The following is a 10709-nucleotide window of genomic DNA, read 5'->3' as shown; positions in this document are numbered from 1 at the left end:
TCAATTAGCGGATGAAGGTGATTCAAATTGATATGAAACTAGTAAAATGCTGTAGAAACCCTTCAAATTCTATTATCATAACCAAAGTCCCATTAAAGAGATCAATTAATAATTAGTACTTAGCAATCATTTAATTAAGATTTTTTGAAACATTTTGTAAAATACTGAAGAAAGCCTTCAAATTCTATTGCCATTATCAAATGCTATTAAAATCTCATGAAAAGGACGAAAAAGATCAATTACTGGTGATTCAAATGGAGATACAATTATTAATTAGCAATCAATGAAAGTATTTTTGTAGTATTATGTAAAATGCTGAAGAAACCATTCAAATTCTATTATCATAACCGAAGTCCTATGAAAGAGATCAATTAATAATTAGTACCTAGCAATGATTTAATTAAGATTTTTTGGGGTATTTTGTAAAATACTGAAGAAACCCTTCAAATTCTTTTGCCATTATCAAATGCTATCAAAATGTCATGAAAAGGACGATAAAGATCAATTAGTAGTGATTCAAATGAAGATACAATTAGTATTTAGCAGTCAATGAAAGTACTTTTGTAGTATTATGTAAAATGCTGAAGAACCATTCAAATTCTATTATCATATCCGAAGTCCTATGAAAAAGATCAATTAATAATTGAAGGTGGTTCAAATTGAGACGAAATTAGTTCCTAGCAATCAATTAATTCAGTACTTTTGATTAACTTTGTAAAATACTGAAGAAAACCTTCAAATTATATTGCCATTATCAAATGCTATGAAATCCTCATGAAAAGGACGAAACAGATCAATTAGTAATGATTGAAATAGATATAAAAATTAATATTTAGCAATCAATGAAAATACTTTTGTAGTATTATATAAAATGCTGAAGAAACCATTCAAATTCTATTATCATATCCGAAGTCCTATGAAAGAGATCAATTAATAATTGAAGGTGATTCAAATTGAGAAGTAATTAGTTCCTAGCAATCAATTAATTAAGTACTTTTGATTAACTTTGTAAAATACTGAAGAAAGCCTTCAAATTATATTGCCATTATCAAATGCTATTAAAATCTAATGAAAAGGACGAAACAGATCAATTAGTAATGATTGAAATGGATATAAAAATGAGTATTTTTGGAGTATTTTGTAAAATACTGAAGAAACCATTCAAATTCTTTTGCCATTATCAAATGCTATTAAAATCTCATAAAAAGGACGAAAAAGATCAATTAGTAGTGATTCAAATAGAGACACAATTAGTATTTAGCAGTCAATTAAAGTATTATGCCTAATTGAGTAAAATAAAAATATTTTGAAATACTCTTGAAAACAACAACAATTGAACATCTAAACATAATGTTGGTAACTTGGATTATTATTTTTTGTGAAATTAGTATACAACTTAGTATTTAGTGCACATAAATATAAAAGTTGAATTTAGATTTATAAAAAAAATAGAAATAATTGGATGTAATTATTTAATATTGAAAAACTGCTATATTTAAACTGATTATACATAAAAATAACTTATTGAACGTACATTGTGTAATGAATTGAAGAACTGGTGAGAGATGTGCTGATAAGTAATTGAATTTAATGCGTATTGTGACGTTCGTGCAGAGATCACTGTCGGGGTTAATTGTTAAAGGGTGGATGCGTTTCAGATGCGATCGATTACAGATTTCGATTCTGAATTCACAACCACCCCAATGCGAATATCAAAAGAGAGAAGGGTTAAAGTATTCTCTACAACTTTTCCTTTCTTTCCTTCAAATTTTTCATCGATAAAGAATTTTGGACGCCGACAAACGAATTCTTTCAATAAGTGCAAAAATTTAACCATTTCTACCAACGGTTTTATGCAAAACACAATTTAATAAATAAGAAAAAAATACAATTTATTAGATTATCAAATTTATCTTAATAAAATTGTATTGTTGTGGTACAAACATCTTTAATTTAGATTAAGTGGTTAAAATCATCGAATAATGAAGCTAAACGTACGGTTCGGAATATTTAACAATAGGTTAAAGTTACTATAAAGTAAAAAAAATAAATTGGAATTAATCACATACTTTTTTTTTTGAACAAAATCTGTTGAAGTCTTCATCGAAACCAGTTTTCTGATCTGGTCATTTACGTAACGGGTGAGTGCATGCAGAAATTAGCTGCGAATTGTTCGAGGGAACTCGTAAAAACTTAATTGCAGCTCATAAATTTTCGGGTCGAGTCGAGAAAAGAAAACAACGAGTGTATGNNGTAACTAATTGTAGGCAAATAAAGACTGTTTTGGTGTGCAAACCCTTTCGACAGATAAATTACCGCGACGAAGGGTGGCCTTTCCATCCTTTCTCCGCACCCCACGTCCACTTTTGCTCTCTCATTTACACACACACACGTATAAAGAGTGTCATAAGAACCAGGAGAAAATCATGTATAAAAAATAAGCCTAATGAAATAATGAATGCGTACAGCTGCAAACGAACAATTTATTGCTTCACGCTCAAGTCTCGAGAATCGAAATTAATTAAGAGACTTTGAAAACAGAAAATAAAGAATAGTGAGATACAAAAAAAAAGTGTGATATTTATTGCCTTTTATTTCTCACTCTAAAACAAGTTTAAATTTTGATTCAATTCGAGTTGATTTTATTTAAAAAAAATCATAATTAATCATTCATTAATTACTTGTACAAAAATTATTATTATTTCCAATTGGTTGAACTCGAATTTTCCACTAAATTGACTTTCCGTTTTTCCTCCTTCTTCTGAATCAAATCGTATGATTTGGGTCGTGCTCAAGATCTAAGAAGGTTTTCAAAATTTTATATAATGTAACGACTTCTTTCGGTAAACGCTCGGAAGCTTGAAATTATTATTGTGATGGACGCAAAAGGCAAAAGTGTCACCTTTTTGGCCTCACGTGTGCGCATTGAAAAGGGCCCTAATTCAACCAAAAATCACAAAAAAAAATCACAAACTTTAGGTCATAACTCACACGCTTGAAGTGGTTTCATTCAACAGTAGAAAACTACTGCTATTACAGTGTAGTACAAAAACAGATCTTCGATCATCTTCCGTTGCCGCCCAACTATTACCAACATTTTACTTTTTTCTCTACGTTCATTATCATTTCTGGTGATTGATCGCCCCCCTTTTCGAGCACGTTCGAAGAGTTGCACAATGGTGAATTCAAAGTAATAATAAAAAGTGTTTAATTGAAGCCACATCGAGTGTAAAATCTATTCGAATTTGCTATTTTTCAACGCCCATCGTTCATCAACCGAAACTACTTGTCAAATTACTAGCTTTGGCAGTAGATTCACTAGATCTTACATAGATTTATCAATATTTAAATCCCAAACTACTTGTCATGTAACTTGTCAAAGTACTTGCTTTAATAGTAGATTCAGTAGATCTTACATAGATTTATCAATATACAAATGCCGAACTACTTGTCATGTAACTTGTCAAAGTACTTGCTTTAATAGTGAATTCAGTAGATCTTACATAGATTTATCAATATTTAAATCCCGAACTACTTGTCATGTAACTTGTCAAAGTACTTGCTTTAGCAGTAGATTCAGTAGATCTTGCATTGATTTATCAATATTCAAATCGCGAACTACTTGCAACAATACTTACTACAAGAATTATACACTTTTTATATTTGTTATAAATTTTATAGATTTTTTAACAATATCGCAAATGCAATGATATTTACTATAATAAAAATACATTTGTATACTTTGTAGTAAATTGAGTAATCTATAATAGACTTATCAATAGTGCAATGAAGTTATTTTGTATGTGTATAAAAAGAGTTTAAAAGTTAGATTTGATGCTGCACGTTTTGATTTCGAGGGTGACGGCCACCCCCGAAAGAGCCCCTAATTTATATAATTAATGATGTAATAAAGTGGTAGAACATCGTCAATATTAGGGTGGATTAATCTATTAAAGAGAATGGACGCTGGCCTGAACTGAAGGGGAAATCTACCCTAGTTTGTACAGAAGAGTTCTGCGAAGCATATGGATGGACCAACTGGAAACGTCACGGAGCGAATCGAAAAACCTGCTCGTTATTATTGCTAATATTATCGTCGTCTGCATTGTTCGATGCATCTCTTTCATATTGCAGACATTATCCGCCCTCCATTCAGTGTACATTTTATATGTTTCATTGACTGACATTTTAAGATCAAAATTTTCGATTAAATGAATATCAAAATCGCTTAATTTTGAATCAATTGGCATCAATATTTACAGTGTTAGATTTTTCTGTTTCTTTCATAAGTTTGATAATTGTTAAAGAGAATAATTATAAATATACAGTTTTGAAAATAGTATCGAAATCGATTTAATAATAAACATATTTAACGTTTAATTTTCTTGATTTAGTCACGAAGTAAACTCTTGTAAATGTTAAATATTTAGAAGTATTCTAATGAAATATTGAAACTGTAATAACACAGTTAAAAGATTTCTTGATTTGGTCATAAAGTGAAGTTTTACAAATGTTAAAATTTACAAATATTTTCATTTAAAAACGTATAAAAATATTTTGTTGATTTGATCATGTTTCCAAATGTTAGATATCAAAGGAATAACTTTTAATGTGATGTTGAAAAATGTTATCTGTTTAGTTCGATGGGGCGAACGGAACTGCCATTAAATATGATCGTGTATTATTCATGAAACTGTTAATGGAAATGAGAGACTGAATCGATTTAAATAAATAACGAGGAAGTCAGGGACAAATTCTATCCGTTTTTAAACTGTCCCTTTTATATTGCACGAGAATGATAGAGAAAGAGAGAGAGAGAAAGAGTCTCTTCTTCGCCCATTGTGAGTGTGTGTGTTATGTAATTTGTCATGGTTATTTTTCATTGGGCTCTGGAAACTTGTTCACAGAACATGAGCCCTCCTCTTGCACAACATACTCGTACTACAAAACCACTACATCTACCTGAAAGAACTAAAGAAAGAGGGTACGTGTACATATACATGCATTATGATGATTATTATTAACGTCGGGCACGTATAATATTCAAAGTTCACACACAATGTAATGATTGCTGCGACACAGAGAAAGAGTGAGTGAGTGAGTGAGTGAGTGTCGCCTTAAGTGGCTGTCAATCATCGATTATACTTAATATTATTTCCATTGTGGAGGGAAGAGAGAAAAAAACGCTAAAAAAAAGGAGTGTCGTCTGAATGACATCAAAAGGCTTTTTTCCCCCCTTTCGATTGAGAGAAATAGCGACAAAGAGCGAATCACTCGATTCATTATGTTCAATTAGTTTTTTTGCAGAACATTGCGGGAATTATAATGATACAATGGTCATCCGAGGTTTTCGTTTAATTACAAGTTTTTTCTTATTGTCAACATCTACTCGTGTTATTCGATACGCCTCTTGATATCTGAATAAACGGATTAACGGAACAATCGATCCACTCAAGGTATTAAGAAAGTCAATACGAAAAAAAGGGGACTTTACAATGACTTTATTTGGAATAATTAACGACGATTATTCAGTTAATTTCAAATGTTTACTAATAAGCTTTAATTTTAACTTAATTCTTTGATAAATTCAAAATGCCAATTGGATTTTCGATGTCTTCAACTTTTAGTCAATTATCTTATTATCTATTGATAATTACAACATCTTACACTCAAATTTAACCTAAAAGATTCATCTTTGCATCAAGATTTTTACGGTCTTCGGTTATTTGCTGAAAATGCATTTTTTTCACGTATTTTTTGCAGGATTACTACACAAGATAATTACGTAATTTAATAGGAATCAAACTGTTAAATGTTAAATAATGAAGTTCTGTTGTGTTTAATGATGATTATAAAGTTTTACGCATAAAAATTGTATTTAATATTTTCTATATAATAAAATTTAAAAAGGATTTTACAATGACTTTATTTGGAATAATTAACGACGATTAATTCAGTTAATTTCAAATGTTTACAAATAATCTTTAATTTTAACTTAATTCTTTGATAAATTCAAAATGCCAATTGGATTTTCGATGTCTTCAACTTTTAGTCAATTACTCGACAACCGCAGCAGATAATTACAACATCTTACACTCAAATTAAAGCTAAAAGATTCATCTTTGCATCGAGATTTTTACGGTCTTCGGTTATTTGCTGAAAATGCATTTTTTTCACGTTTTTTTGCAGGATTACTACACAAGATAATTACGTAATTTAATAGGAATCAAACCGTTAACTGTTAAATAATGAAGTTCTGTTGTGCTCAATGATGATTATAAAGTTTTACGCACAAAAATTGTACTTAATATTTTCTATACAATAAAATTTAAAAAAGATTTTACAATGACTTTATTTGGAATAATTAACGACGATTAATTTAGTTAATTTCAAATGTTTACAAATAATCTTTAATTTTAACTTAATTATTTGATAAATTCAATTGCCAATTGGATTTTCGATGTCTTCAACTGTTAGTCAATTACTCGACAACCGCAGCAGATAATTACAATATCTTAGACTTAAATTAAAACTAAAAGATTCATCTTTCCATCGAGATTTTTACGGTCATCGATTAGTTGCTGAAAATGCATTTTTTTCACGTTTTATTTTTTCAGGATTACGTAATTTAACATGAATTAAACTGTTAAATGTGAATAATGAAGTTCTGTTGTGTTCAAAGTTGCAATTATGCAAGAAAATGATGATTATGATTGATCTCTCTTGAGAGTATAAAAAGTTAATAAAAGAATGCTTTGAAACGTTTAAGAAATGTTCATTGTAATTTATATACCATAAAATATAGTTGATATCGATTTTATATTTGTATATAGAATATAAAAGTGTTGGTTTTCAAATGCTGAAGATTGTTTGTAAATTCCTAAAGAGGATTCTTGAATTTGTCATTTGAATGAATGAGAGGATGGCTAACTAATTTCTTCGCAATAAATTGTTCGTGCAAATGCTTTGTTGATGTGACACAAATAAGGAACGTTCTTGGAGGTTGTTTTTGTTGTAACAAGCAATTTATCGTCTTCAGTGGCGGCGGTAACGCCTTCTAAAAAAAGAGACCTGCACCGATTTCAAAGATCTTTCGGTGCAATAAGAAAGATGGACAAAGGAGTAGAGAGAGGTGCATTTCACAATTATGCAAAATCCGTTCCGAACACTCTGGAGGGAAAAAAAGAGAGAAGACTCTTAGGTGTGAATGAAGGACTTGTATCCATGAATGAAGTGAGTGTGGATGAATGAATGAATGAATGAATGAATGGAGTGTAGCTTACGGCGAGGAAGAGAATGTGGGCGGCTTGTAAATCGTCGCCGCGCAGTCTACGAACGAGACCATTTTAAAATGCATTATAGCCTTTAATACGAGTCCGACTCTTTAGGAGGCTTTTGTCCATCCGCAGTAGGAGTCATTCATGAATCGAGCGCATCCAGGTAAAAGGTAGTAATGTACACCCTCTACAACTACGGTCCGGACAATCGGTTTCACCATTCATTCATTCATAGATTCGTTCATTCATACAACGTTTCTCGTAGAATTCTCAACTGAATGAAAGTCAAGTAGCCTTTATGAGATGCTCTCACTCTTTCCACATAGTATTTCTTTTTTTCCCTTATTGTATATTGTTGTTGCGTCCTGGAATTATATTTTTACGTTTTTGTGCCGAATACACTCGAACCTGAATTAGTGACACTCCATTTTCGTTCAGAAAGAAGTTTCATTGAGAGAAATGCGAAGGAAACGTAGTAAATGCACTTCCAGCTCGAGTGAAAAGCGTATACCTCCCTTGGAGCAGCGACACGAACAACAAGTGCTTCTCTTCAGAAATAAAGGATACACTTTAACAAACTGAAGAGATACACCACTAAAATACAATTACAAAATCCAATTTTTTCACAAAAAAATTCAGCTTCAACTTTTCAGTTTTCGATAAACCCAAACCTATTCTTTAAATAGATAACTTTTTATTTTTGAAAACAATTATAAAGCAAATTACTTTCTTACAATTAAAGAAAACTTACTGAAAAAATATGAGTTTACTGAAATTTTTCTGATTAATTTTGAGTTTATATTGTGTGAAAATTGTAACTAAGTCAATTTTTGAAATGAGTTTGAAAAATTTGTATTTTTTTTTAAACCAGCAACAGAATAATTCAAAATGTATTTGCTGATATAATTTTAATGAATTATTGATTATAATTTATAGTTTTTTTATAGAAATCATTTGCATTTTCTTTTAAAGTAATTATTTAATAATAGATATTTATTGAAGAAATGTTGAAAAATTGAAAAGCGTTAACTTTTAAAGGATTTGTGAAAGGAAAGAGCGAAATGCAGAGGGTATAAAGGAAACGTCAAGGAATTATCAAAACCGTGTGTAATTTCCCATTGTTCGGGGCGGTTGTTCATATGAGATATGAGAACAAAATCATGCAGATGTTCTTATGGAATATGAAAATGTTTGCTGCTAAAAGGTGGGCGCCCACTTTAAAAGCAATTTTCTGTTTGATTGGCACGTTTTTATCGGTCGCCATTCAGGTATGCATTAGGGAATTTCTGGCTAGAATCCAGAAGAATTGAATCTCTTTCCTCCGTGTCCGTCTTTCTCTTCGGTCACTTTTACCAAAACACAATGCAACGAACAAAACGTTCGAACCTCAGATGTTCGAAAAATCATATTATTATTATTTCCTTTCTGCGCGAGATAAGATGCAAGCAGATAAAACCGAGATTAAAGGAGATTAAGAAAAAAGGGACTGGGGAAATTGATTTCATATTGATTTCACAAAGATAAGTGTTTAATAATAATGCGACGGTAATTCTAAGAAATTTATCTTTAGAAACATTTTATTATTATTCAAAATTTATGAAATATTGTTATGACCCAACATATTTGTTTGTACTCAATTAACTTAATTGCTAAGAGTCTTTCACCAGTTCTTCATTTCACCAGATTGAGAAACGATGGTTACATTAATGATGCACGAGTTCGGATTTGTGCAAACAGGAGACGGATTTGAGCTGTTTGCACAAATGAAAAAACAGTTGTGATATCATTAAATCCGTGTAATGCGGCATGAAGATCTGGGGGGTTGAGGATCGCAATGTTTTCGTGATTAAAAATTCCAGAGTGCGTACGAAATCGACGTGCATCGGGGGTGACAAATAAATATTGAAGGAGCGACCATTGTATGTGTGGAAGCCGCCCTCCTCCAAAGTCCACGTTTGATGACAATAATCCTGTGTTCCCTGCCTGCTTGATCCATCCAATAAACGCGTGACGAACGCGACGCCGTCACGCTGCAAACGAAATTAAAATCCTACGAACAAATAATGATAAAGTTTTGAATGGATCCCTGGAACGTTATCCTCGTTACACAAGTGGACGAAATCGAGAAAGGACATCTGCTTAATGGTCTTTTCTTTTTATTCAAATTGCGTCCACTTAACTGACACGCGCTTTGCTCACGGTTCGATTTAACGTGGATATCCTGTCAGGTGATGATGGCAAAATTTTGTATTAATTTTTGTGTAATTGCCAGACGATGATCTTGCACATTTTTTACAGTTTTTTCTTTTTCAGTTACACATTTTATTATATATACTTTTTTCCACCCCATTGCCTTTTTACAGAGCTTTCATATTAATATTACATTGCATCTAGTCATCTTCGCATTTACAAACCATTCACGTAATTCCAATGCATTTCGATTAAAGTTAAAATAAACTTCAATTTTCATTTATTTTCATTTTTTATAATTACTTTTTATGAAAAAATTAGTTTATATTCAGATTAATGTAGATTTTTACATGTAATTATTATATTTATTGAAAACTTATCAATGAAAACATTTGGTTTTTCGTAATCTGATAAATTTATAATTCTGATCTATTTTTAATAATTAACAACAATTATATCGTTTCCTTTCCTAACAAAAAAATATATATAAAAAGTTAATTTTCAAATTAATTTATGTTAATTTCTTATTTTTATCAATTTCATATTAATTAATGTAAATTTGTCATTAATTTCTTCATTTTTTTTTGTATTTTTACAATTATAGGACATGAAAATTACCTGAAAATTTTATTTTCAGCTCTGAAATAAATACTTTCAATATTAATTACAGACTAATAATAATGAAATTAATCTAATTTATTATCATTTTTATTATTCTATTCTTCATTCAAATAGAATGTGTTTTGTGAGAAGGGGTGCAACGATCGTTTGATGTGGGCCGACGGGAAAACGTGAAACGCATTTCCCATAAAAATCGATGCCCGAATCCCTTTCAATCCCATTTTCTCATCCTTTCTACATTTGTTTTCTCTATTTTATTTTATTTTTAAGCGAAAACCACAAGAAGATATCAAGATCGTATCGATCCTTCTTCAGCTGAAGTGGACGCACGACGTCTTCGTTTCCTTTTATTCGGAACGGCGAATTGTGGGCGAAATCCTTTGATGTCCTCTCTGCTTTCGGCAATTAAATCAAGAAAGGACGTCCTTTTTTTCCACTAAAAGATTGCCGCTCAGATTGGCTTCACCATCGAAATAAATCAATTTGATAACATAAATAATTTCAATTATTTGAAACTGTTTGAAACCGGATTAATTGAGGACTTTAGAATAGAAAATTACAATTTAGTTTGTTTTGTAATTGTTCAAACCGTGAATCCGCACTGATCGAAGCAATATTGCT

The sequence above is a fragment of the Nicrophorus vespilloides genome, unplaced genomic scaffold, assembly GCF_001412225.1.
Source record: "Nicrophorus vespilloides isolate i.1.1-1 unplaced genomic scaffold, Nicve_v1.0, whole genome shotgun sequence".
In the NCBI taxonomy this organism is placed as follows: domain Eukaryota; kingdom Metazoa; phylum Arthropoda; class Insecta; order Coleoptera; family Silphidae; genus Nicrophorus; species Nicrophorus vespilloides.
Note: the sequence above shows the minus strand (reverse complement) of the source record.